This window comes from Bos indicus, chromosome 16 (assembly GCF_029378745.1).
Source record: "Bos indicus isolate NIAB-ARS_2022 breed Sahiwal x Tharparkar chromosome 16, NIAB-ARS_B.indTharparkar_mat_pri_1.0, whole genome shotgun sequence".
Lineage (NCBI taxonomy): Eukaryota > Metazoa > Chordata > Mammalia > Artiodactyla > Bovidae > Bos > Bos indicus.
Genome location: NC_091775.1, coordinates 61,307,093 through 61,334,422, shown reverse-complemented (window position 1 = coordinate 61,334,422; position 27,330 = coordinate 61,307,093). Strand labels below are relative to the sequence as shown.

The 27,330-nt window shown below is 39.2% G+C and overlaps 1 protein-coding gene and 1 pseudogene across 4 annotated transcripts in view; both read left to right on the top strand.

The window, feature by feature from the left end:
• The window catches only part of ABL2 (ABL proto-oncogene 2, non-receptor tyrosine kinase), a 103,926-nt gene that overhangs the window by 38,315 nt on the left and 38,281 nt on the right, over window positions 1-27,330 (top strand). The window lies entirely within an intron of this gene.
• LOC139176425 (small ribosomal subunit protein eS19 pseudogene) lies at window positions 10,486-27,095 on the top strand (annotated as a pseudogene).

Here is a 27,330-nt window from a genome sequence, read left to right as displayed (position 1 = left end):
TATTAAACTAATATCAGTTTTAATGGCTTAAAAATATAGTCATTCTATTACTTTCTTTTGAAACATCTTTCCTGGCCCTTACTTAAACATTTTGATGCATTTTGATGCAGTGGTTTTCTTATGGTAGCATATTTAAGAAGCTGACTTAAATGTAATTTATATCTTTTTGTTCTGTAAGTTTTATCTTCTCAATTCTGAATGTAATGTAGTGGGAACAGTGACTTGGGCGCCAAAATCACTGTGGATGGTGATTGCAGCCATGAAATTAAAAGACGCTGCTCCTTGGAAGGAAAGCTATGACAAACCTAGACAGCATATTAAAAAGCAGAGACATCACTTTGCCAACAAAGGTCCATCTAGTCAAAGCTGCTATGGGTTTTCCAGTAGTCATGTACAGATGTGAGAGTTGGACCATAAAGAAGGCTGAGTGCCAAAGAATAGATGCTTTTGAACTGTGGTGTTGGAGAAGACTCTTGATTGTCCCTTGGACAGCAGGGAGATCAAACCAGTCCATCCTATAGGAAATCAGTCCTGAATATTCATTGGAAGGACTGATGCTGAAGTTGAAACTCCAATACTTTGGTCACCTGATGGGAAGAGCCAACTCTTTGGAAAAGACCCTGATGCTGGCATAGAATGAAGGCAGGAGGAGAAGGGGGCGACAGAGGATGAGATAGTTGGATGGCACAGTCGACTCAATGGACATGAGTTTGAGCAAACTCTGGGAGACAGTGAAGGACAGGAAAGCCTGGCATGCTGCAGTCCATGGGGTTGCAAAGAATTGGACGTGACTTAGGGAACAACAACTGGAAGGAACGAGTTAAAAAGATAGAATCTGTATTCAGAAGTGGTTGCGTGAAATTGAGATTGCTGAGAAGGGTGTATTGCAGGGTGTGACTGAGGTAAGGTTACGTTTAGTTCTTTGATCTTCACAGCAACCCTATGATGTGGATAGTGTAAGCATGTCATATGGATGAACAAACTGAAGTTCAGAGAGGCTGGACAATTTCCCCAAGGTCACAAAGCCAGTCGGCTGCCTGGGACTTAGACTGTATTACTCTGACTCTCACTCAGTACTCTCTCCTCTACCATACTGTATCAATTTTCTGAAAGTTGGTGACTTGTTATTTTCGCTTTGAACATAAATGGCAGTCTTGAGTGAAGATTTTTGAGAATATACATAAAAAAATTATTTTCCTCTTCAGGAATCTTCAGAGACTAACTTAGGCATAAGGGTGATGTTAGAGGGGTTCTTGCTACTGTTAAGCACTTAAACACATTAAACACTTAAATAAGACAGTTTTTGTTTAAACTCCCTTTTTTAAGGGGGTTTAAGGTGGGTGGGGACAGGACAAATAGGAATGTACTGTTCTTTCAGCAGCATGCCTGGACAGACAGCTGTGCTCTTAGAATGTGTCTGCCCAAATCCATGTGCATTCTTTATGGTGGCAGCTTGCACCATGGCAAGTCTATAGGAAAGGATAGCGGGCTATTGGATGGGGTCCATTTGCGATATGATTCTCTTCTCTTTCGCCGTAAGATAGTAAATATCGTATTTTTTTTCTTTGTGGTCTTACACATTTAGCTTTGTGGTGGAGTCCAGACTTTGAAGAGTTTTTAAACTTTGAAAGAAGAATGAGGGAATTAAGTATAATATGAACTCATACATTTATACATTTTGTAAAAATGTTTGCCAGAGTAGAAAAAACTGGGTGTCTAAATTGCAGATTTTTTTTTTTTTCTCTTCTTTAAAAGGTTGTTTTAAATTGTGGCAAAATACAACGTAAAATCTACCATCTTATCAAGTGTTTTAATATGCTCTGGTTGTATTTTGTTAATACGATATTCTGTTTAAAATGAATAGTTCTCTGTGGGTAACTCTTAATGCACTTTGGCCAGAGGGACTCTGCTTTTCTGTTACCACTCTTCTATCTGCTACTGGTACGGAAACTTTTTACCCTATCAGAGTGGAGTCTGGTGACAGAGGAAGAGAAGAGGTAGACCTTAGTTAGCTCCTGGTGTTCATATGGTATCTTTGAAACATGGATCATATCAGCTCCTTTTTTCCCTGTGAAGCCTTCTGCCAGCTCTTCAGAGAGATAGTATAGGAAAGCCTGAATCAGAGTATATCGAAGTCTGATCTTGTCAGTTCCTTAGCTTTTTTCGTTTCTTACCATCTTCAAGGTGAGGTCTGAACTCCTTAGCAGAGCATCCAAGGCTTTCATAACCTCGTGCCTGCCAAGTTTCGTGCATGCTCTCTAGGCTTCGGCCATGCTAAAATACATGTTGTTCTTTAAACATGGTCTATGCCTGGCAAGTAGTAGGTAGTCTAAAAATACTTCTTGAAAGAATGGGAAAAAATACACGTATGTGTACATATGTATATATGCATGTCTCTCAGTCGTACTTTTCTAAATGCCAACGTGTAACTTTTATTCCAGAGCTGACTCGGCTTTCCTTTTAAGACTCAGGCTAAGAATCCTCTTTTAAGAGGCTTTCTCTGCTTTTGGCTACACTCACTAGCCAGCACTCTTGCTCTGTGGTACCAAAATATTTAGGCCACATCTCTGTATATAGCCACTGAGTTACTTTTTTATTTCTCCCACTAATGTGAGATTGAGGGCCAGAGATCAAGTCTTATTTACCGTATTACTCCCTAGCTCTTTACTTAATCTTCACAGGTACTTTCTGTTACAGAAAGTGTATAAGATAGCTGTTGCTCTTGTTTCCTAATATTTACATTTTGTAGCATTATATATTGAATATTCCTGGCTTTTAAATTTGCCTTTCCAAAGTGAAAGGGAGTGGAATTGCTGGGACATGTGATAAATCAATGTTAAGCTTATTGAAGAACCACCAAAATGTTTTATTTGGAAGCTGACCATTTTATATCTCTTCCTGTAGTGTACTGGGATTCATTCTTAGGAGATAGTTCTACTTATAAGGCCTTTGCTGTGCCATTCCTGCTGCTCTGTCATGTTCGACTCTTTGTGACCCCATGGACTGTAGCCCACCAGACTCCTCTGTCCATGGGATTTTCCAGGCAAGAATACTGGAGTGGGTTGCCATTTCCTTCTCCAGGGGATTTTCCTGACCCAGGGATTGAACCCATGTCTCTTGTGTCTCGTGCACTGGCAGGCATATTCTTTACCATTGCACCACCTGGGTATGCCATTTAACTAGTAATATATTACCTTGGATGAGTCTGTTAATTTCTGTTTGTATTTCAGTTCCTTCATCCTTAAAAATGGTGTTTGAGTTAGATAATCTTTAAAATTTCTCCTGGGGATTCTCAGGTGGCTCAGTTGTAGAGAATCCACCTGCCAGTGTAGGAGACCTGGGTTCTATCCAGGTCTTAGATACTTCTCGCTGCATTGAGTATTTTATAAGTATTTTTTTTTATCACTGATAAGAAAGCAGGTTACTTTTAAGAATGTAGCATCATTTACATGTAGATAATTATCTCTAGATGCCTAATAGAAGCTTGAAATAAAGGGGAGAAAGGCATCAAGGAAAACTGAAAACACACACAACTACGGTTACATGTAGCACTGCAGTTACATACCAGAGTGTGTCACACATATAGTGAGTAGGGAGGCCAGAAATCTTGGATCCTGTGTGAGGGACACTCTGTTAGAAGGCCATAACACTAATAGGCCATAATGAGTTAAGGTAAAGAAGTTTTAGGAAGAGTTTTTCCCTTGGTTACTGATGATTGAACAGGGAGAACAGTCTGAGTAGCTCTTATTCCCTGACCAATAGCTTACTTTTAAAGTGGTTATGTAACCTGTTAATATACAGTTTACTTCAACTTTGCAGGAAAAGGGCTGTCTTGTACACTTAAGTATTTTACAAGTTGATTTTTAGTACCTATTTTCCAGGTAGCCCCAGAAAAACAGAATTTGTGAGAGAGGTAACAGTTTTAGTCTATTCTTGCTTCCCCAGTGAATTACATGAAGTAATTGCTATTCAATTAAATGAATTAGGAATTCCCTGGTGGCTCAGTGGTTAGGACTCTATACTTACATTGCTTAGGGCATAGGTTCCATCCCTGGTTGGGAAACTTAAGATCTTCCAAGCCACATGGTGCAGCAAAAAAAAAAAGAAAAATAAATTAAATGAATTAATTGCTATTAAATCCAAGGTTCCTTATTTTCCTGTTTATTTGGGTTTCAGTGGATAAAGAAGGAAGCAGTGTTAACAGCTCATTCCCCTTCTGATAATGCCCTTTGTCCCAGGACAAGATACCCCCAAAGACTGTAGTTGGAAGGGGATGGTATGTCATAACTATTCTTGGAACTTGACTTGGCTGTTTCTGTGCTGCTTTGGCAGAAGCCAAAGGGTTGGGTTGGATCTCAGGGTATCTTTGAAATAATCAAGATGCTTAGTGTAGCAGCCCAGCCTGCAAGCACTTTTTGTTTGTTGGTTTGTTTTCAAATCTCTCTAAATCCTTGTTCTTCTTGATAGTAACATAAACCTGCACCTCACTAGTCCCTGCCTTTTCCCCAGGGTGTTTAGTTACAGATTTTTTTTTTTTCCTATTGCTATACTCACTCCTAAATTTGGTTCATCAAAATCTAGAGTTTTACTTTGAAAAAATGATCAACTACTTGTATTTTTTTTTTGAATAGGAAAATGTAGCAGCATTAAAAATGAGCTGCTTTTAATAATAGCCTAATAAGGGTTTTGTTTTTGTGGATAGCACTTGGTTATCCAGATATTTGCCATCATCTCCCAAAGTAACAGATTCAGAATTTTAAGAACTCTTTAATGCATATAGTTAAAAAGGAGCTATGATTGATTTTAGTCTGTTTCTTATAACCTCTTTTGATTGTGCAGACTGGTAAGAATTTCTAGCCTGTAATCTCCTTTATTAATTTGCTTCATCATTTCTTTCATCAGCTTTTATGTTTTACTGGCTAGGGCATGAGCTCACATTCTCATTTATTAGATTTACAGGAGAGCATGCCAGACAGTAGTAAAGCTTCCTAGGATGTTTGTCTGCTGGGACATTAAAATTAAGAGCTAGATTCCTTAAGGACATCCATCTAGGGAGAGTACCTCTCCCTTCCCATCAAATAACTAATTTATTTCTTTTAGGTAGCTTCAGATTTGTCTGTTCTTATGTTCTAAGTAAGCCACCAGATATTTGCTAAGCTTTTACTACTGAAATATCCTTGGCTGTGGAAGTCTAGCTTTTACCAGCTCCAAGTGACTGATAGTGGCTTTTCTTTTCTGAGGCTAGTCAGGAAACAGAAGGCTGATTCCAAGGAGTAAAGGAAAAAGGTAAAGGAGCTGGCTCAACATCTAATATCAGTCTGGCCTAGCATTCTGTCCTTATTCTTCTCTATGGTTTTGGCATCCCTAACTTTCTGTTGTTGCTGTGGCCATGCATGTTTTCTGCTTTGCCTATTTGTGCCAAAACCCACAAACAGACAAATCCCCCAAGAACCCCTTATCCTTTATATTTTCTAAAAGTGCTCTAAGAAATTTCACAGGGAGTAGCCAAAGGGAAAGGCACTAAGAGAAGGTCGAGAGATAATCCCTCTTTTACTTCTCTGCCGTCTCCTTTTTGCTTAGAGTCAATAGAAAAGTTGAGGGACGTTAAAAAAAAAAAAATTGTAGAAGGTTATAAGACTATATCTGGACTGAATAAAGTATATTTATGTATATTTAAAAATTTTTCAAACTGATTCTCAGGTGTACATAAGCAAGGGATTTCAGGGGGGAATATCAAAGAGAAACAAACTTGGTATTGATATAGAAATATCAATAACCTCATATATGCAGATGACACCATCCTAATGGCAGAAAGCGAAGAGGAACTAAAGAGCCTCTTGATGCAGGTGAAAGAGGAGTGTGAAACGCTGGTTTAAAATGCAACATCCAGAAAACTAAGATCATGGCATCCTGTCCCATTGCTTCATGGCAAATAGATGGGGAAAAAATGGAAGCAGTGACAGACTTTATTTTCTTGGGCTCCAAAATCACTGCAGATGGTGACTGCAGGCTTGAAGTTAAAAGACAGTTGCTTCTTGGAAGGATGACTAATCTAGACAGCGTATTAAAAAGCAGAGGCATCGCTTTACCGACTAAGGTTCGTCTAGTCAAAGCTATGATTTTTTCAGTCATGTACTTCTGTGAGAGTTGGACCATAAAGAAGGCTGAGCACCAAAGAATTGATGCTTTTGAATTGTGGTGCTGGAGAAGACTCTTGAGAGTCCCTTGGACAGCAAAGAGATCGAACCAGTAAATCCTAAAGGAGATCAGTCCTGAATATTCATTGGAAGGACTGATGCGGCAGCTGAAACTCCAATACTTTGGCCACCTGATGCGAAGAGCTGACTCATTGGAAAAGACCCTGATGCTGGGAAAGATTGAGGGCAGGAGGAGATGGGGACGACAGAGGATGAAATGGTTGGATGGCATCACGGACTCAATGGACATGAGTTTGAGTAAACTCTGGGAAATAGTGATGCAGGGAAGCCTGGTGTGCTGCTGTCCATGGGGTCACAAAGAGTCGGACAACTGAGTGACTAAACAACAAAACTATAGCACCAGAAAGGTTTTGGGTGTCTGCAAGTAGTAGAGATGGGCTAAGTTGCTTATTCCTTGATCCAAGATGAGGAGGGTGGGAGTAGGGGAGTAGGTATGTTCCCAGGGCATGCAGGGGATGGGAGGGAAAGTCAGAAACAGAGGGACAGAACATGTTGGGAGTGAAGAGGTGCTCCACAGCTGTGTCTAAGGCATATACCTAGGTCAGAATACAAAACAAAACAAAAGAAAAAGGGAATTTTTTTGTTTTTATTTGAAATTTGATATGAATACACAAAGGCACACTCACAAATGATTACTAAGGGGAAACCATAATAAAAATTCCATTTTACTAATATATTTGAATCTTTTATCCCCTTGTAAATAAAAGTATCATGCTTCAGGGTGTTTTTGAGTGTCACTGTAATTTATTCTTTTGAAAAACATTTGTTTTGCTTCTGTATAGTCAGTCACATATCCCGTTAGATTCAAATGTCATTCTTTTTTTAATTAGGATCCAGATAAGACCTATTTATCTCAAGGATATTTTAAATAATTGATAGAACACATCATATCTAATGTAATTGCTATGTATCTTTAATCTTCTTATGATCTATAGGTTCTTTGCCTTCATTCTCAATATTATTTTGTGCAAAGGAAAAGGTTATTTCTAAAAAGTCATTGAAGGCTTTGTAGCTTTAAACTTCTAGATACCCCTCGTCCAAGGTAAGGAGCAATGGCTGCGCTTTGCTGGAGCAGCCGTGAAGAGATACCCCACACCCAAGGTAAGAGAAACCCAGGTAAGATGGTAGGTGTTGCAAGAGGGCATCAGAGGGCAAACACACTGAAACCATACTCACAGAAAACTAGTCAAGCTAATCACACTAGGACCACAGCCTTGTCTAACTCAGTGAAACCAAGCCATGCCCCTGGGGCAACCCAAGACGGGCGGGTCATGGTGGAAAGATCTGATAGAATGTGGTCCACTGGAGAAGGGAATGGCAAACCACTTCAGTATTCTTGCCTTGAGAACCCCATGAACAGTATGAAAAGGCAAAATGATAGGATACTGAAAGAGAAACTCCCCAGGTCAGTAGGTGCCCAATATGCTACTAGAGATCAGTGGAGAAATAACTCCAGAAAGAATGAAGGGATGGAGCCAAAGCAAAAAGAACACCCAGCTGTGGATGTGACTGGTGATAGAAGCAAGGTCTGATGCTGTAAAGAGCAATATTGCATAGGAACCTGGAAGGTCAGGTCCATGAATCAAGGCAAATTGGAAGTGGTCAAACAAGAGATGGCAAGAGTGAATGTCGACATTCTAGGAATCAGTGAACTGAAATGGACTGGAATGGGTGAATTTAACTCAGATGACCATTATATCTACTACTGCGGGCAGGAATCCCTCAGAAGAAATGGAGTGGCCATCATGGTCAACAAAAGAGTCTGAAATGCAGTACTTGGATGCAATCTCAAAAACAACAGAATAATCTCTGTTTCCAAGGCAAACCATTCAATATCACAGTAATCCAAGTCTATGCCCCAACCAGTAACGCTGAAGAAGCTGAAGTTGAATGGTTCTATGAAGACCCACAAGACCTTTTAGAACCAACACCCAAAAAAGATGTCCTTTTCATTATAGGGGACTAGAATGCAAAAGTAGGAAGTCAAGAAACACCTGGAGTAACAGGCAAATTTGGCCTTGGAATACGGAATGAAGCAGGGCAAAGACTAAGAGAGTTTTGCCAAGAAAATGCACTGGTCATAACAAACACCCTCTTTCAACAACACAAGAGAAGACTTTATACATGGACATCACCAGATGGTCAACACCGAAATCAGATTGATTATATTCTTTGCAGCCAGAGATGGAGAAGCTCTATACAGTCAGCAAAAACAAGACCAGGAGCTGACTGTGCCTCAGACCATGAACTCCTTATTGCCAAATTCAGACTGAAATTGAAGAAAGTAGGGCAAACCACTAGACCATTCAGATACGACCTAAATCAAATCCCTTATGATTATACGGTGGAAGTGAGAAATAGATTTAAGGGCCTAGATCTGATAGATAGAGTGCCTGATGAACTATGGAATGAGGTTCGTGACATTGTACAGGAGACAGGGATCAAGACCATCCCCATGGAAAAGAAATGTGAAAAAGCAGAATGGCTGTCTGGGGAGGCCTTACAAATAGCTGTGAAAAGAAGAGAAGCGAAAAGCAAAGGAGAAAAGAAAAGATATAAACATTTGAATGCTGAGTTCCAAAGAACAGCAAGAAGAGATAAGAAAGCCTTCTTCAGCAATCAATGCAAAGAAATAGAGGAAAACAACAGAATGGGAAAGACTAGGGATCTCTTCAAGAAAATCAGATACCAAAGGAACATTTCATGCAAAGATGAGCTCGATAAAGGACAGAAATGGTATGGACCTAACAGAAGCAGAAGATATTAAGAAGAGGTGGCAGGAAAACACAGAAGAACTGCACAAAACGATCTTCATGACCCAGATAATCACAATGGTGTGATCACTGACCTAGAGCCAGACATCCTGGAATGTGAAGTCAAGTGGGCCTTAGAAAGCATCACTACGAACAGAGCTAGTGAAGGTGATGGAATTCCAGTTGAGCTATTCCAAATCCTGAAAGATGATGCTGTGAAAGTGCTGCACTCAATATGCCAGCAAATTTGGAAAACTCAGCAGTGGCCATAGGACTGGCAAAGGTCAGTTTTCATTCCAATCCCAAAGAAAGGCAATGCCAAAGAATGCTCAAAATACCACACAGTTGCACTCATCTCACACGCTAGTAAAGTAATGCTCAAAATTCTCCAAGCTAGGCTTCAGCAGTATGTGAACCATGAACTTCCAGATGTTCAAGCTAGTTTTAGAAAAGGCAGAGGAACCAGAGATCAAATTGCCGACATCCGCTGGATCATGGAAAAAGCAAGAGAGTTCAGAAAAACATCTATTTCTGCTTTATTGACTATGCCAAAGCCTTTGACTGTGTGGATCACAATAAACTGTGGAAAATTCTTCAAAAGATGGGAATACCAGACCACCTGACCTGCCTCTTGAGAAATCTGTATGCAGGTCAGGAAGCAACAGTTAGAACTGGACATGGAACAACAGACTGATTCCAAATAGGAAAAGGAGTTCATCAAGGCTGTATATTGTCACCCTGTTTATTTAACTTATATGCAGAGTTCATCATGAGAAACGCTGGACTGGAAGAAACACAAGCTGGAATCAAGATTGTCGGGAGAAATATCAATAACCTCAGATATGCAGATGACACCACCCTTATGGCAGAAAGTGAAGAGGAACTAAAAAACCTCTTGATGAAAGTGAAAGTGGAGAGTGAAAAAGTTGGCTTAAAGCTCAACATTCAGAAAACAAAGATTGCATCCGGTCCCATCACTTCATGGGAAATAGATGGGGAAACAGTGGAAACAGTGTCAGACTTTATTTTCTTGGGCTCCAAAATCACTGCAGATGGTGACTGCAGCCATGAAATTAAAAGATGCTTACTCCTTGGAAGGAAAGTTATGACAAACCTAGATAACATACTCAAAAGCAGAGACATTCCTTTGCCAACAATGGTTCGTCTAGTCAAGGCTATGGTTTTTCCTGTGGTCATGTATGGATGTGAGAGTTGGACTGTGAAGAAGGCTGAGCACCGAAGAATTGATGCTTTTGAACTGTGGTGTTGGAGAAGACTCTTGAGAGTCCCTTGGACTGCAAGGAGATCCAACCAGTCCATTCTGAAGGAGATCAGCCCTGGGATTTCTTAGGAAGGAATGATGCTAAAGCTGAAACTCCAGTACTTTGGCCCCCTCATGTGAAGAGTTGACTCATTGGAAAAGACTCTGATGCTGGGAGGGATTGGGGGCAGGAGGAGAAGGGGACGACAGAGGATGAGATGGCTGGATGGCATCACTGACTCGATGGACATGAGTCTGAGTGAACTCCGGGAGTTGGTGATGGACAGGGAGGCCTGGCGTGCTGCGATTCATGGGGTCGCAAAGAGTCGGACACCACTGAGCGACTGATCTGATCTGATTTGATTATATGAGCTGCTTTCTAGAGATGCGTCAAACTTTCTTGATGGTTTTGAAAGAATGCGTGTTGAAGTTTTTTAACAAGTTTTTATTTATAATTTATAATTTTTTTTAGTTATTTGTAATTTTTAATACTAGTTGCTAAATGTCCAGATTGGACTTGTTATATACTTATTTTACAGTGTACAGTTCTTCATAATATTCTGAGTAGACATTTGAGCCTTTAACTCAATATTTTTAGAAGAGATTTGCTTGCTTTTTGGCCAAAGTTAAAACAGAGCTGGTCCGTGTGTACTGAATATTTTTTAATAGGGATAGGTGAAAAGGCTTTATGACATGATTTTAGGAACACCAGCAGTCTTTTTCTGTCTATGGCTAAAATTCTTTGGGTTATTTCTTTCATTTTTAACTGTGTAACCTATTAAGATGTAGATATCACTATTTAGGGAGGTGGTGGGATTCAGTGCCATTATTTGTGCATTAGCATCTTAATAGAAGTTACTTATTATATCATCTTTAAATTCTAATTTTTCTAGAGGCTTTGCCTGGGGGAGTGAAAAAGTGAAAGTGTAGTCGCTCAGTCGTGTGCCGACTCTTTGCGACCCCGTGGACTGTAGCCTACCAGGCTCCTCTGTCCATGGGATTCTCCAGGCAAGAGTACTGGAGTGGGTTTCCATTTCCTTCTCCAGGGGATCTTCCCGACCCAGGGATCTAGCCTTGGTCTCCCGCATTGCAGGCAGGCGCTTTAACCTCTGAGCCACCAGGGAGGCCTGGGGGAGTAAACACCCTGAAGTTGTTGTTTAGTGAAAATAAATGGAGGCCATTCTCTTCCCCTAATACCACTCTCCAATCAAAGATAAAAGCACTGCAGTCCTTCAGATAGAAAGAGATTGACCTGGCACAGTCTATGTGCATTCATGTATGTGTGCATACAGAAAATAGTAGAAGTATTGTGAGGGGTAAAGTCCTTGGGAAAGGAGACATTCATAAGGGAAGTCAGGGAAGGCATAAGGGAATGTCTCTGGGGACCAAATAATCAAGCAGTCAAAACTGAGTTTGTTAATATACTGACTCAGGGTTCACTACAGTTGAGACAAGTTTTTCCACGTAGTGACAGTGCATGACACAGATCAACGTAATCTGGAAATTGTTCTTAACTTTAAACAGGTTTGCTTGCTTATACTAAGTATTAAAATACCTCTGAGTTAGGAAATTTTCTATTTTCTGCTTGCCTTAGTTTTTCAGAAAATTGAGACTTAGATAAATATCACTTCAAAACAGCGATTTCAGATGAAAATCAAAGTATAATACAAATGAGAATAAACCCTTTTGCACACATATGGAATCCAACCAGTCTCTCAAAACACCAAGCATCTCAGGAGAAGGATCAAAAGCCAAAACCAAGGGACTTTAAACAATTATGAAAAATATAAGCAGGGAAAAGTCAAATATAGAAAATAAAGTAGTTCCTGTTGAATCACTTAAGAACACTAATTTCATTCTAACTCTATAGAAAAATCTGGTAGTAAGGTAATTATTTTATTCATTAAGACCAAACATTAAATAGTACCTCTTTAAAAAAAAAATACACAATACAAATCCCCAACATAGTTGTATTTGAGAACAAAGAATTAAGTGCAGAGTGGAAACTTCAGTAATCTGTTAGCATTGCTTAATACATACAGAAATCCTCATTCACTCAAATTTTTGTATTATTCTGTTCAAGGGACTATAATTGTGATATAACTGCTGACTGGCAATGTGCGCAGAAGCTCATTGATAATTCTACTAACCTCTTCATAACACACATTTTGGACCCACTTACAGCAGGTTTTACCATTGGCAAGATACTAAGGGGTATACAAAGATGAAAGATAGAGACTGCTCAAGGAACTTGACATCTAAGCTAGAGATCTGGTTAGAGTAGGTTCATTTTACACTGTTAGGAAATAAACTGCATGTACTTAATAGTACTACACCTACATACAAAGAAATGCACATAAAATTCAATAAGGAACTCTGTCAAACTTCACAGAATGAGTTTTTATGTACCCAAAAAAAGAACAGTAAAGTCACCCAACTAACGACTCTTGGTCACAAATGTTCCTTATTGATGCTAAGAAACTTCCCCACAGTGGGGGAAATCACAACACAGACCACACATAAATACCTTTCTCTTCACTAAAAGTAATCATAGAGCAAAAGCTTAAAACAATTCATGACAAAGCAAAAAGCAAATCAACTCACCTTAAAAATAATAAATAATGTTACCAGCATTTTCGAAGAGCAAACAAAGACTGAATTAAAAGTTAGTATATGCTGCACTTCAAGAGAAGGTAGCTCCTTAGGCAGGTCTTATTCTAAGCAAAGTCATGAAGTAGTCCTTGACATCCTTTTCCTGACTTCCCTTATGAATGTCTCTTATGAATGTTTTTACCGTTACTTATTGGATATTTTTGGCGTGGTTAATATTACTAAATGAACTAGAATTTGGCTGAAAACTTGAAGCCAAATTTTACTGGATGAATAAGTCATGCTAGTTACTCTCATATAGCAGTGTTTTCATACTTTTTTGTTCACATGTTTCCTATAAGGACTTCTGGAGAATCTAGGTTAGAGAATGTAACTGTAAAAGAATAGTATGAGGGAGACGTATGTATCTAATACAAACAGGTGTTGGTCACATGAATCTAATCATGTATTAAATTAATAGAACTGTACCCCAAAAGAAAAGAAAATAGATGTGTACTCTCTTGCACATATTTTGGGTGACATCTAAAAAAGTTTTCATCCCAAGTTTAGATAGTTGCTGATTATATGATTTCTGATGTGTTATAAATAATATTTTAAAATAAAACTTAACATTATGAAAAAAAAGTAAGAATCTAAATATCACAGTTATTTATCACTTACCATTACCATCTAACTGCTGAAAGGTGTTGGTTATTCTTGTTTTCTCTGGATTTGTGTTTCTGTCCTACTTCCCTCATTGAATTTTATCCTAATGTGGCATTTTATTGACCGTCCAAAATCATATCATAGTTCTCTGCATCTAAGATAGGTATATAAATTGAAATTGAATGTCTTTTAGTTTCTCTGTGTTTAAAAAATTGTATGCTTGATTTAGGATTTTAACCTGTTAGTACATAAGTGTGTTAGTTGCTCAGTCATGTCCAACTCTTTGCGACCTCATGGACAGTAGCTTGTCAGGCTCCTTTGTCCGTGGAATTTTCCAGGCAAGAATATTGGAGTGGGTTGCCATTCTCTTCTCCAGCGGATCTTCCTGACCCAGGGATCGAACCCAGGTCTCCTGCATTGCAGGCAGATTCTTTGCCTCTGAACCACGGGGGAAGCCTGTTAGTACATAATCAAAACAATATACATTTTTGATATTTAAAAGTAAGATTTTATTAGAAATACATTATATCAGCTATTGCTGCAAAAATGCTGTGTAGCAAATAATCTGAAATTTTCAGTGATTTAAAACAGCATTTCTTTTTCTCTCATGAGTCTCTGAGCTAGCTGGGCTTTGGTTGATCTCAGCTGAGTTTTACTAGGTTCAGCTGGGTTTGGCTCCAAACTCCTAGGTCTGCTCTGCATGTCTCAGTCTTCTCTTGAGGATAGTGAAAACACCAGAGGGATGAGAAGCACACATGAAGGCTGTTAAGGCTCTTAATTCATAATTGGCATCCTGCCCACACGGTTGGGCCAAGAAAGTCATATGACCAAGCAAGCCCAACCTCAGTGGGGCAGGGAAATATTCTCTCTCTATTCTAGTGGAAGAAAAGCTGTGACAAACCTAGACAGCATATTTGAAAGCAGAGACATTACTTTGCCGATAAAGGTCCATATATTCAAAGGTGTGGTTTTTTCAGTAGTCATGTATGGATGTGAGAGTTGGACCATAAAGAAAGCTGAGTGCCGAAGAATTGATGCTTTTCAACTGTGGTATTGGAGAAGACTCTTGAGAGTCCTTTGGATTACAAGGAGATCAAACCAGTCAATCCTAAAGGAAGTCAGTCCTATTCATTGGAAGGACTGATGCTGAGACTGAAGCTCCAATACTTGGGCCACCTGATGCGAAGAGCTGACTCATTGGGAAAGTCCCTGATGCTGGGAAAGATTGAAGGCGGGAGGAAAAGGGGACGACAGAGGGTGCGATGGTTGGATGGCATCACCTACTCAGTGGACATGAGTTTGAGCAAGCTCTGGGAGATGGTGGAGGACAGGTAAGCCTGGCGTGCTGCAGTCCTTGGGGTAAAAGAGTCGGACACAACTGAGTGACTGAACAGCAACAACATTCCAGTGGTAGATAACTGCCGAGTCTTTGGGCCAAAGATTTGGATGTATATTTTTGTAACAGGGAGGAACTGAAAAATTGAGACTAACAGTCCAGCCTGTTTTGTGCATTAAAAAAGATAACTTTATGTATTTTTGGCTGTGCTGGGTCTTTGTTGCTGCACGGGCTTTTCTCTAGAAGCGGGGAGTAGGGGCTACTCTAGTTGTGGTACGTGTACTTTTCATTGCTGTGGCTTCTCTCGTTGCAGAGCATGGGCTCTAGAGCGCACAGGCTTCAGTAATTGCAGCTCCCAGGCTGTAGAGCACAGGCTTAATAGTTGTGGCACGCAGACGTAGTTGCTCCATGGCACGTGGGGTCCTCCCAAACCATTGATCGAATCTGCGTCTCCTGTGTTGGCAGGCGGATTCTTTTCCACTGAGCCACCAGGGAACCAGGGAAGCCCTATTTTGTGCATCTTTTAATGAGATACTTTCTTTCATATCTGTGGATTTTATTTACTAGAATTTCTGAGATACCTAAATTGAGATTGGAACCTGTAGAAGTTAGCCAGGCAAAATCTGGGTAGAGGCAGTGGGCCACAGTATTAGTGGGTAAGGGAATAATATTCGACAAAATCAAAGAGGGTTTGGGGAATTAGAGAGTTGGGTATGTCACATAAGATGAGAGGCTGGCTGTTTACCAAAAAGAGAATGGGTAATAGAATAAGGCCCAGGTCCCCACAGAAGAGCCTTTTATGCCATGTGAGGGAGATTAGACTTTAACTTGAATGCAATGTGGGGAAATCATTGGAAGGTTTTAAGCAGAGCGGTTATGTGATCAGATTTTCCTGTGCTCTAGAAGAAAAAAATCATCTTTGTCTATTTGTGCATTTTAGATAGATGTTAGATGGTAGCTCAGACGGTAAAGTGTCTGCCTACAATGCGGGAGACCTGGGTTCAATCCCTGGGTCGGGAAGATCCCCTGGAGAAGGAAATGGCAACCCACTCCAGTACTCTTGCCTGGAAAATCCCAAGGACTGAGGATCCTGGTAGGCTACAGTCCATGGGGTTGCAAAGAGTCAGACACGACTGAGTGACATCACTTGACTTCACTTAGACTATGGCAAAAACCTAGGTGAAGAATGAAGGTAGCCTAAACTAAGGTTGTGGAAATACAGCCTGAAAGAGATGATGTTGAGCCACAGAGAATTAAAGTATTTTTATCTAGGGAGTCCATTGATCATTTTCATTTATATGTAATTTGAATGTTAGAATAAGGGCAATTTTTCAGTTAACATCAGTCCTCAGTCTTTAATTTTTATAACGGTATGAATGCTAGCCTGCTTGCATGCATGCTACGTTGCTTCAGTCATGTACGACTCTCTGTGATCCTGTGGACTGTAGCCCGCCAGGCTCCTGTGACCATGGGATGCTCCAGACATGAATACTGGAGTGGGTTGCCATGCCCTCCTCATGGGGATCTTCCTGTCCCAGGGATCAAACCTGTGTCTCTTAAGTCTCTTGCATTGCAGGCAGGTTCTTTAAAGTGGTGCCACCTGGGAAGCCCAACAATGTGTGTTAAAAAGGATTTTACTATTTACTACTTGTAAATTTTTTTGTTGTTCAGTCACCAAGTCATGTCTGACTGTGACCCCATGAACTGCAGCATGCCAAGCTTCCCTGTCCTTCACTATCTCTCTGAGTTTGCTCAAACTCATGTCCATTGAGTCAGTGATGCCATTCAACCATCTCATTCCCCGTCACCCCCTTCACCTCTTGCCCTCAATCTTTCCCAGCATCAGGGTTTTTCCAGTGAGTAAATAGTAAAGGATGGTTTTTTGAATCCCTTGGGAAAAAGAGTTAATAAATGAATGTCTTATTGAAGCTAGAGAAACACTATTTAGCTGTTTGTTCAGTGACTTAGTGTATATTATCTATTTCCTTGGTTTAACTGTTCCTTCGTCCATAATTCAGAATATTCAGAATACATATTTGGGGGCTTCTCTGTTGGTTCAGTGGTTGAGAATCCACGTGCCAATGAAGTAGACACAGGTTTGATCCCTCATCTGGGAAGATCCCACATGCCACAGAGCAGCTAAGCCCATGTGCTACAACTATTGAGCCAGTGCTCTGAAGCCTGGGAGCTGCAACTACTGAAGCCTGCATGCCTAGAGCCTGTGCTCAGCAACAAGAGAAACCACTGCAGTGAGAAGCCCCCGCTTGCCACAACTAGAGAAAAGCCTGTGCAGCAGCAAAGACCCAGCAGAGCCAAAAAATAAATGAATGAAATTATTTGTCTGGAAGAAAAATTCTTGAAATTGTTACTGCTATTAATGGCTTCTAATTGCCAACAAGATAAATCTGCAATTCTTGGTATGGCATTCAGTGTTCTCCAAGATTTGGTCCTTGCTTACCTTTCCTGCTTGAGTTTTCTTAGCACTTCATTTCATGCATATATACCCTCTTCTGCACAAAGAACAAGTGGAAACCCTGGGGTCACACTAATTTCTTTTTCAGTTTCCATCATGTGATATCACAGTTTGCTGTCGTTAATTCCTTTATTTTTAATGCCTTCATCCTCATTCACTTTACTTCAGATGGTTGATAGAAAAATGACTTGTATGTCTTTAAACTGGAGGTAATAGATGAGGCCCAGATTTCATTTTTCCAGTTTACAGATATATCTCAGGTGCTTTTTATTGTGCTTGGTACAAAGTGGATGTTTGATAAATATTTGAATAATTAATACATTGATGAATTAATACTGAGAGTTAGGCATTTTAGAATCTCCTGTGGATTGAATTATTTTGTTTACGTGGGCACAGACATCATATACATTCCATGCAGAGATGTGTGTGTGTGTGTGTATGTGAATGTATGTAAGCAGTTGTTGCATGCTTCCCTAGTCTCAGTGAAACAGCTGACTCCTTGGATTACAGAGGATTGTATTGTAGATCTTTAGGAATGGTCTAGGTTTGTTTGTGAGTCCCTCCCTAGGAATGTTAGCTCTGAGCTTGCATTCAAGTCATTGTACCAGGTGTTAGTTACACTGACTTTGAGAATTCCATGAGGGAAAGAGGATTGGCACATTCCTTTCATCCCTCAGATATTTCGTTATCTTCTGCTTAAATAACGTTGGCAGTGACACATTGCTGTTAACATGCAAAGATCTTAGAATGCTGAATTCCACAAATTTTGTGTGCTTTGGCAGGCTATTACTTTCCTCTAAACTTTTATCACAATTCTTAACAGAAAGGTATTTATTTATATCTAAAATAAGTGTGGAAATTTTAGATTCTTAAGCTGCAAATTCTCATTTGTAGGTATTTCTAAAATTTAGTGTTCTGCGATATGGCATGACTTTTTATTTTCATAATTGGTGTGAAAATGTGTATGCTTCAGCTCCATTTTTTTTCCTTTTTTGTTTTTATTTTTAAAATTATCACATAGTAAAGTTGGGTTTTTTGTTTGTTTCTTCTACAGTTCTGTGATTTTAATCTCTGCAGATTTGTGTAATCCAATAATCAGAACAATTACATCATTTCAAAAAACTTTCTTGTGCAATCTCTCTGTATTCACATCTTTCTTCCAGTCCTGTACCCTGGCAACCACTGGTCTGTTCTCTATCATTATGCAGTTGACCTTTAAATATTAGGTTGGTGCAAACGTAATTCCAGGAAGACTGCAAGGTAATGATACTCGGTTAGAAAAACAATCTGAAATGGCAAATTTTGAAGGGATAGGCAGCCCACCATGTTTTTGAAATATAGATTATTTAAAGTGGTGTGTTAATTCCTGATGTATAGCAAAGTGATTCTCTTTGTGTATGTATATATCAATATATATGTGTGTGTGTGTATATGTATTCATGTATATTTTCAGGTTCTTTTCCATAAGGCATTTTGAGTTTATTCTTAAGCCATTATGAGTTTATTCTTGTATATGGTATGAGGGAGTGTTCTATCTTCATTGATTTACATATGTCCGTTTAGCTTTCCCAACTCTACTTGCCAAAGAGACCATTTTTTCATCATTGTATATTCTTGCCTCTTGTTGAAGATTGATTTTAGGTGTGTGAATTTATTTCCAGGGTCTCTGTTAAGTTCCATTGATCTATACGTCTGTTTTTGTGCCAATATCATGTTGTTTTGACTATTGTATTGTCTGAAGTCTGGGAGGGTTATGCCTCCAGCTTTGTTCTTTTTCCTCAGGATTACTTTGGCAATTTTGGGTCATTTGTAGTGCCATATAAATTCTAGTATTGTTTGTCCTAGTTCTGTGAAAAATGTCATGGACAATTTTGATAGGGATCACATTAAATCTATAGATTGCTTTGAATAGTATTGCCATTTTAACAGTATTCTTCCAATCTCAGAGTATGGGATGCCTTTCCATTTCTTGACTCATCTTCATTTTTTTTTTTATCAGTGTTTTATACAGCATATAAGTCTTTCACCACTTTGGTCAGGTTGTTTCCTGGATATTTAATTTTTTTGATTTGATTGTAAAAGGGATTATGTTTTTAGTTTTTCTTTCTGATATTTCATTTTTAATGTAACGAAATACAGCCAATTTCTGTATGTTAATCTTGTATTCTGCTACCTTGCTGAATTAGTTTATTCTTGTAGTTTTTGTATGAAGTCTTTAGGGTTTTCTATGTATAGTATGTCATCTGCATAAAATGCCAATTTTACCTCTTACCTTCCAATTTGGATACCTTTTATTTCTTTTTCTTGTCTGAATACTGTGGCTAGGACTTCCAATACTGTGTCGAATAGAAGTGGTGAGAGTGGACATCCTTTTCTTCTTCTAGATTTTAGTGGGAAGTCTAGCCTCTTTTTTAAACAGACTGATCTCTTAAACTCATAGGGAGAACATCAAGAAATCATCTGAATCAGAAATCCCATTATAAACAGCTGTTGCTGATAATTTATGAAACAATCTGTTAGTACATTTGAGTCACTGTCTTGTATAGGACTACTTACCACTCCTTCACTGGCAAGATGTGATAATCTTCATGTGCTCTGTTACTGTTACACCATCCATTACTTTAGTTGTGAGAAGAAAAGAAGTTAGCACAGACCCTCTCTGTGTATTGGAAAATTAATTGGTTTTGGACATCAGGTTCTAAGGATCACAGCTAAAAAGAGATTATCTGTCCTTAGAGTATGCATTTTAACAACGTTAAACTGGATGAAACCAGTTTTCATTGGAGCATCCAGTATAGTCTGATAGAAAAGGCAGAAACTTCATTGCTAAGGTCTGAAAATAGGACTTGGTATACATTCCTTCTAATCAGCATTTTCATCTTCATCAACCAAATAACTAACTTTTTAGGTAGCTCTTATGTTGTATCAGACAGTTTTAGCATCTTTACATAGAATAACATTTAATTCTTCTGCCACTTCTGTAAGAGTAGGTACTATCATGCTCTCCTTTTTGGATGCAGAATCTGAGGCATAGAAACGTTAGCTTGACGAAGGTCACACAGTTAAGTGTAGAACTAGTATTCAGACACAGAGAATCTGGCTTGAGAGTCTCTGCTCCTTACTGTGCTCTCAGTCAGTTCATTCAGTCGTGTCCGACTCTTTGCAACCCCATGGACTGCAGCATACCAGGCTTTCCTGTCCATCACCAACTCCTGGAGCCTGCTCAAACTCGTGTCCATCAAGTTGGTGATGCCATCCAACCATCTCATCCTCTGTCGTCCCCTTCTCCTGCTGCCTTCAGTCTTTCCCAGCATCAGGGTTTTTTCCAATGAGTCAGTTCTTTGCATCAGGTGGCCAAAGTGTTGGAGCTTCAGCATCAGACCTTCCAATGAATATTCAGGACTGATTTCCTTAAGGGTAGACTGGTTGAATCTCCTTGCAGTCCAAGGGACTCTCAAGAGTCTTCTCCAACACCACAGTTCAAAAGCAGCAATTCGTCGGTGCTCAGCTTTCTTTATGGTCAACTCTCACATCTGTACACGACTACTGGAAAAACCGTAGCTTTGACTAGATGGATCTTTGTTGGTAAAGTAATGTCTTTCCTTTTTAATATGCTGTCTAGGTTGGTCATAGCTTTTCTTGCAAGGAGGAAGCGTCTTTTAATTTCATGGCTGCAGTCACCATCTGCAGTGATTTTGGGGCCCAAGAAAATGAAGTCCGTCACTGTTTTCATTGTTTCCCCATCTATTTGCCGTGAAGTGATGGGACCGGATGCCATGATCTTAGTTTTCTGAATGTTGAGTTTTAAGCCAACTTTTTCACTCTCCTTTTTCACTTTCATCAAGAGGCTCTTCAGTTCCTCTTGGCTTTCGGCCATAAGGGTGGTGTCATCTGCATATCTGAGGTTATTGATATTTCTCCCAGCAATCTTGAGTCTAGCTTGTGCTTCATCCAGCCCGGCATTTCTTATGATGTACTCTGCATATAAATTAAATGGTGACAATATACAGCCTTGACGTACTCCTTTTCTATCTGGAACCAGTCTGTTGTTCCATGTCCGGTTCTAACTGTTGCTTCTTGTTGTTGTTGCTGTAAATAGAATGGCTTTATTTGTTTTCAGAGTTATTAATTGTTCAGTTTCCAGGCTCATAAGTGCCAGAGGTAGAATTTCAATCTCACTCCAAAGTTGTCTCTTTGAGTATAGTCATACATTAAAATTAAAAATGCATATAGTTTGCATTATGTGGTCTGTTTATCTGAGAAATTGAATATTTCTATCAGAGTTAAGATGAGGAGTAATAGTGGTAATAGATGTAAGTGGTTGGCTTAGATAAGCAAATATTCATCAACTATTAGATGTTAATTTTCTCCTATTCCCTATTTTCTAAATTGCTCCTAAATGATGTGGTGCTCAAAAGTCCAAAATTTAAGTTTTGTTTCTGTGGGTTTGGTGTAACATTGCTTTTTTCAGCCTCTTATTCTTCCCTGTCCTTTATTTCTTTTTCTCACAGTCTGGCTCAGCATTTAGAAAATGTTTTGGTATCTGATTTATATTCTTCCTCAATCTATCCTATAAGTGTTGTTGTTCAGTCGCTAAGTCATGTCTGACCCTTGGTGATCCTGTGGACTGTATGTAACCTGCCAGGCTCCTCTGTCCATTGGATTCTCCAGGTAAAAATACTGGAGTGGGTTGCCATTTCCTTCTCCAGAGAATCTTTCCCATGCAGGGATCAAACCTGTGTCTCCTGCATTGGCAGGTGAATTCTTTACTACTGAACTACCAGGGAAGCCCATAAATGTTACCAGTGAGCATGATATTCTGTCCTTCTACCATCAAGATAGAATTAGTGGGAATCTAGCAAAACTGATCAGGGAAGTTGATGTTAGTCATACTTTCGGGTTAATTTAAATACACAAAGCCACTACTCTTGACCTGGGCCTGGTGTTCTGGTGAAGAAATGCTGCTAGTTCCTGCTTGTAAGAATTACATGTTTTTATCTTTTGGGTACCTATAAAGTATTCTTTTTCCTTCCTTTCTGCTCTTCCCTCCCCTCTTTCCTTTTTCCCCCTCCTTTCTTCCCTTTTCCCTTACAGCTCTCACCTGATCTTTGATCTTGTAACCTGGAAGGACCTTATTGGTGGTGGTGGTGGTGGTGGTGGTGGTGGTGTTAAAGCAGAGTTTTTTGCTACACCATGTTGTAAATTAAGCTAGTGATAAGAATGAAGTTTGGGAAAAAAAAGAAGTTTGAGTCATAGTAGACAGTCATGTAATACATAGTATTTATGTAGTACTTATAGTACTGTGTATTTTCAGACAGATCTTCTAGTAAAAATAACTTTAATAGAGAGCTTTATTAACTAAGATTATCATTAAAATTTTTCAGTGATTTTGTAATTTTATTGATATCTTGTTTTAAGCTGGAGAGTTTAGCAATGAAATCATAGGGATTGAATTCTGAGTATGTTTTTATAGATTATTTGAACAAATATGTGTATATGTATTTATTTATTACTATCAGTCCTAAACCAAAAGAACTTTGTAACTTGAAGTATGTTTTTTCCCTTCTTACCTCTGATCATTCATGCTTTAGGGAGAGTTCTATTGGTTTGGACAGCCAGTGCTGCTGAAATAAGGATAATGAATAAGGTCTTTGTTTCTTTTAGTTCAGGCCATTGGAAATATGAGTTCAGCCAGCAGGAAATAGCTTGCAGCCGGGACTCAAGTATAGGGAGTGTAGTATATACACATACACACGCCTCTTCACAGACATTGGAAAACTAGCTCTACCAGTCTGAAAAAGGAGAAGTCAGCTTTTTTGATTTTTAACATCACATGAAAGGATAACATACCAAGTTATCTGCAAGGCAGTGACAAGTGTCCTAAAGAATAAGGTTAGAGGACCTTTAGAGCTCGCAGAAATATTTCCTAATGATAACCACATGTACAATTTTTTTTGTTGTTTGGGATGTTTGTGAGATGAGAAGTAAAGACACCTTCTGTTTTGGTCTAAATATAAGATTCTTCAAAGAAGAAATGAAAGTTGTTAGTTAATTAGAGAAAAGGTTGTGTTTTTTTAATGCATTTTGAGTTCTGGCATGACTTATACAAATTTTTAAAACTCTTCTCTGAGTTATTGTGCCTTGACTGTGGAAAAATTTGTAATTGCTCTGCTGCTGGAAGTAAATTCCAGAAATTTCCAGTTTCTTTTGTTGGAATAGACTGGTTGGTAAACACATGTATGTCATTCTGATTCATCTCTTAGGTTTGACTTTAAATGTCATTCTATGCATAGATAGACGAATTGAGGTCATTCCACTTGCGGAGTCTGGCTGTCTTAAAATTCTTCTCCAGAAGGTAAGAAAAAAAACATTTCTCAGTAGTTTTTGTACCACTCTCTACTGAGGCAGCCTCAAATAGTAAAAGGAGCACGGGCTTAGGAGTTATATAAGACCTACACTTTCGAATCCTGGCTTCACCAGCTTACTTTGGAACTTGAATAAGATACTTAGCATTTCTGAGCATTTGTACATTGGTGATAACAAAAACCTGTCCTTCAGGGCTACAGTTAATATAAATTGTAAAGTATCAATTAAGGTATGTAAAAGTGCCTAGTTTATAATGTGTGTTCCATAAATGGTAGCTATTATTGTAATCATACTATAGAGCTAGAATTGCTTTGAGTTGTTTTAAATTTGCATGGAAAACATGCTGGTGGGCGTTTTGTGAACATTAATTAAAAAATACTTGAGTGCCTGCTATGTGCACAGTGCAGTTATTAGTACAGAGAAACATTAGTGATCATATTGTTGAATGCAAACAGGTATCTGTTTAAGGAATCTTATCTGCAAATGGCTGGATGACTCTTTCCCAAATGCAAATACCTTAATACTATCTCACAACAACTATACGTTCAAAAAAAAGGACAAATGATAAAGTGAGAAATATTGAGAAGGGGATGCCATTAGGGAGATACTAAAGAGTTCTCTTAGAGACAACACAATCCCTGAGTTCTGCTTATATCACTCCTTTAAACTCTCTTGAAAGAATTCTCTCTCAAGAATGACATCTGCATGTGGAACTAATTAAGCAAGGCAGATACACTTTCTGTTAATAGAAAGAGTTTTCCCCTCAAGCCCATTGAAGAAGTAGTTAGCTAGGACCAAACTGTAGATCATACCTCCATAGTTGCATGAAAAGACCATACCTTCTAATAAAAAATAGGAGAAAAACACAGTAGATAGCAAAAATGTGGCCCAATCAAAATCTCTGAATATAATAAATTATAGCAAGTTTTTTGGGTAAGGTTTTGGCAATTTTTTGGACTCCAAAATCAATACAGGTGGTGACTGCAGCCATGAAATTAAAGGATGGTTGCTTCAAGAAAGAAAAAGCTATGACCAACCTAGACAGCATATTAAAAAGTAGAGACATTACTTTGCTGACAAAGGTCCGTCTAGTCAAAGCTATGGTTTTTCCAGTAGTCATGTATGGATGTGAGAGTTAGACTATAGAGAAAGCTGAGTGCCGAAGAATTGATGCTTTTGAACTGTGGTGTTGGAGAAGACTCTTGAGAGTCTCTTGGACTGCAAGGAGATCAAACCAGTCCATCCTAAAGGAAATCAGTCCTGAATATTCACTGGAAGGACTGATGCTGAAGCTGAAATTCCAATACTTTGGCCACCTGATGCAAAGAACTGACTCATTGGAAAAGACCCTGATGCTGGGAAAGATTGAAGGCAGGAGGAGAAGGGGACAACAGAGGATGAGATGAGTGGATGGCATCACCGACTAGATGGACCTGAGTTTGAGCAAACTCTGGGAGTTGGTGATAGACAGAGAAGCCTGGCGTGCTGTAGTCCATGGGATCGCAAAGAATCAGACACGACTGAGCAGTTGAACTGAACTGATAACAAGTTCTCCATTTCCTTGAAGGTGAAGTTGATAGTCAAGATTTGAATTCTGTTTTGTGAGGAAGATGAAGATCTGTGAAGGGAGAGAGGAGACCTCAACATCTCCCTTGATGTTGACCAATACATAATTAAGTATGACATTTAAAAATAAAACTATAAGCTCATTACTTTCTGAAATAGACTTTTTGAAAACTTTGCTATTTGGTTTTAAGAATATATGATGGCTATTTTTACTTTTGGGTAGTTGATATTTTGCCCACAAAATGAGTAAAATACTTTAAGAATGGATTATAACATGTTTCATTTTAAATTTGGTTCATCCTTGAAAATTAAAATTGTTTATGCTTTATAAAGGTATAAAAACTACTTACCTATTGATGAAGTTGCTTTGAATTTCTTTCTAAAAAGCATATTGTGGGACTTCGTTGGTGGTCCAGTAGACTAAGACTCCAGCCTTCCAATGCAGGGGGCCCAGGTTCGATCCCTGGTTAAGGAACTTGATCCCACATGCAACAACTAGAGACCTGGCATAGAGAAATCAATCAATAAAGCATGTAGCTTTTATAAATCTTGAATCTTAGGAATCTGAATACATAGAAGAAAAATCTAAATGATATAGATCAAATTTGCACACGTCCTAGTAAATCTACAAACTAAATTCTTTCTATTTCCAAGTTCCAAATCTTAAGTTATAGGAATTGGTAGCAAGGAGATCAACCAGTCCATTCTAAAGGAGATCAGTCCTGGGTGTTCTTTGGAAGGAATGATGCTAAAGCTGAAACTCCAGTACTTTGGCCACCTCTGCAAAGAGTTGACTCATTGGAAAAGACTCTGATGCTGGGAGAGATTGAGGTTATGAGGAAAAGGGGATGACAGAGGATGAGATGGCTGTATGGCATCACCGACTCGATGGACGTGAGTCTGAGTGAACTCCGGGAGTTGGTGATGGACAGGAACTGCGTGCTACAGTTCATGGGGTCACAAAGAGTCAGACACAACTGAGCGACTGAACTGAACTGATATACATTAATTTTAACGTCAAGGCTAAAAATTGATATGAGTATGTGTTTGAGAACATGTGTAAGAACAAGATAAACTGGATATAAATGTATGAAGAATATTATCAGTAGTTATTTCTGGGTGATCAGATCCTGATTGCTGTTAATTAAATTCCTTACTGTGCATTTTGGATTTTAGAACATGGGCAAGTATTGCTTCTGTAATTAGGAAAAAATGATATGTCAGCAGATATTAAATATATATTCTAGGAAAATGGTTATGAGTCACGCATATAATCCATGCCTTTGAGTCGGGTAGTACTGGAGTCAGACATTTAGGGAGTAGTACTTTGTATTTTTCTCTGTTGTACGATTTTTCCTCCCTCCCAGATAACAGTATCAGTGATGGCTTTCTCCTGGCTGGCAGCATAGAGGCCGTAGGATGCCTGGAGTTGCTGTAAAATATGTGAACCAGCAGTGTTTTCTCAGAGCTCTGGTGGCCTTCCTTAACAAGTCTGGGAAGCTGAAAGTCCTTGAATGGGTGGACATCATCACACTGACCAAGCATAAAGAGGTTGCTCCTTACAATGAGAACTGGTTTCTACACATGAGCTGCTTCCACAGCATGGCACCTGTACCTCTGGGGAGGAGGTAGAGTTGGCTCAGTGACCAAGATCTGAGGGCAAGGGGGGACCCTCAGATACGGTATCATGCCCAGCCAAGCCACTTCAGCGGAAGCTTCAGGAACATGGCCCATTGGGTCCTCCAAGCCCTGGAGGGGCAGAAAATGGCACGAAAGGACCAAGATGGGGGCTGCAAACTGACACTTCAGTGATTGGGACAAAATCACCGGACAAGCAGCATCTGCCAAGAAGAAGCATTAGAACCAATGATGCTGGGTTACAAATTGCCTCATTCATTAAAAAATATTACCAATGATAAAAACCCTGTAATTGTAATGCAGTAAAGAGTTATATGCAGAGTACGTCATGAGAAACGCTGGACTGGAAGAAACACAAGCTAGAATCAAAATTGCTGGGAGAAATCTCAGTAACCTCATATATGCAGATGACACCACCCTTATGGCAGAAAGTGAAGAGGAACTCAAAAGCCTCTTGATGAAGG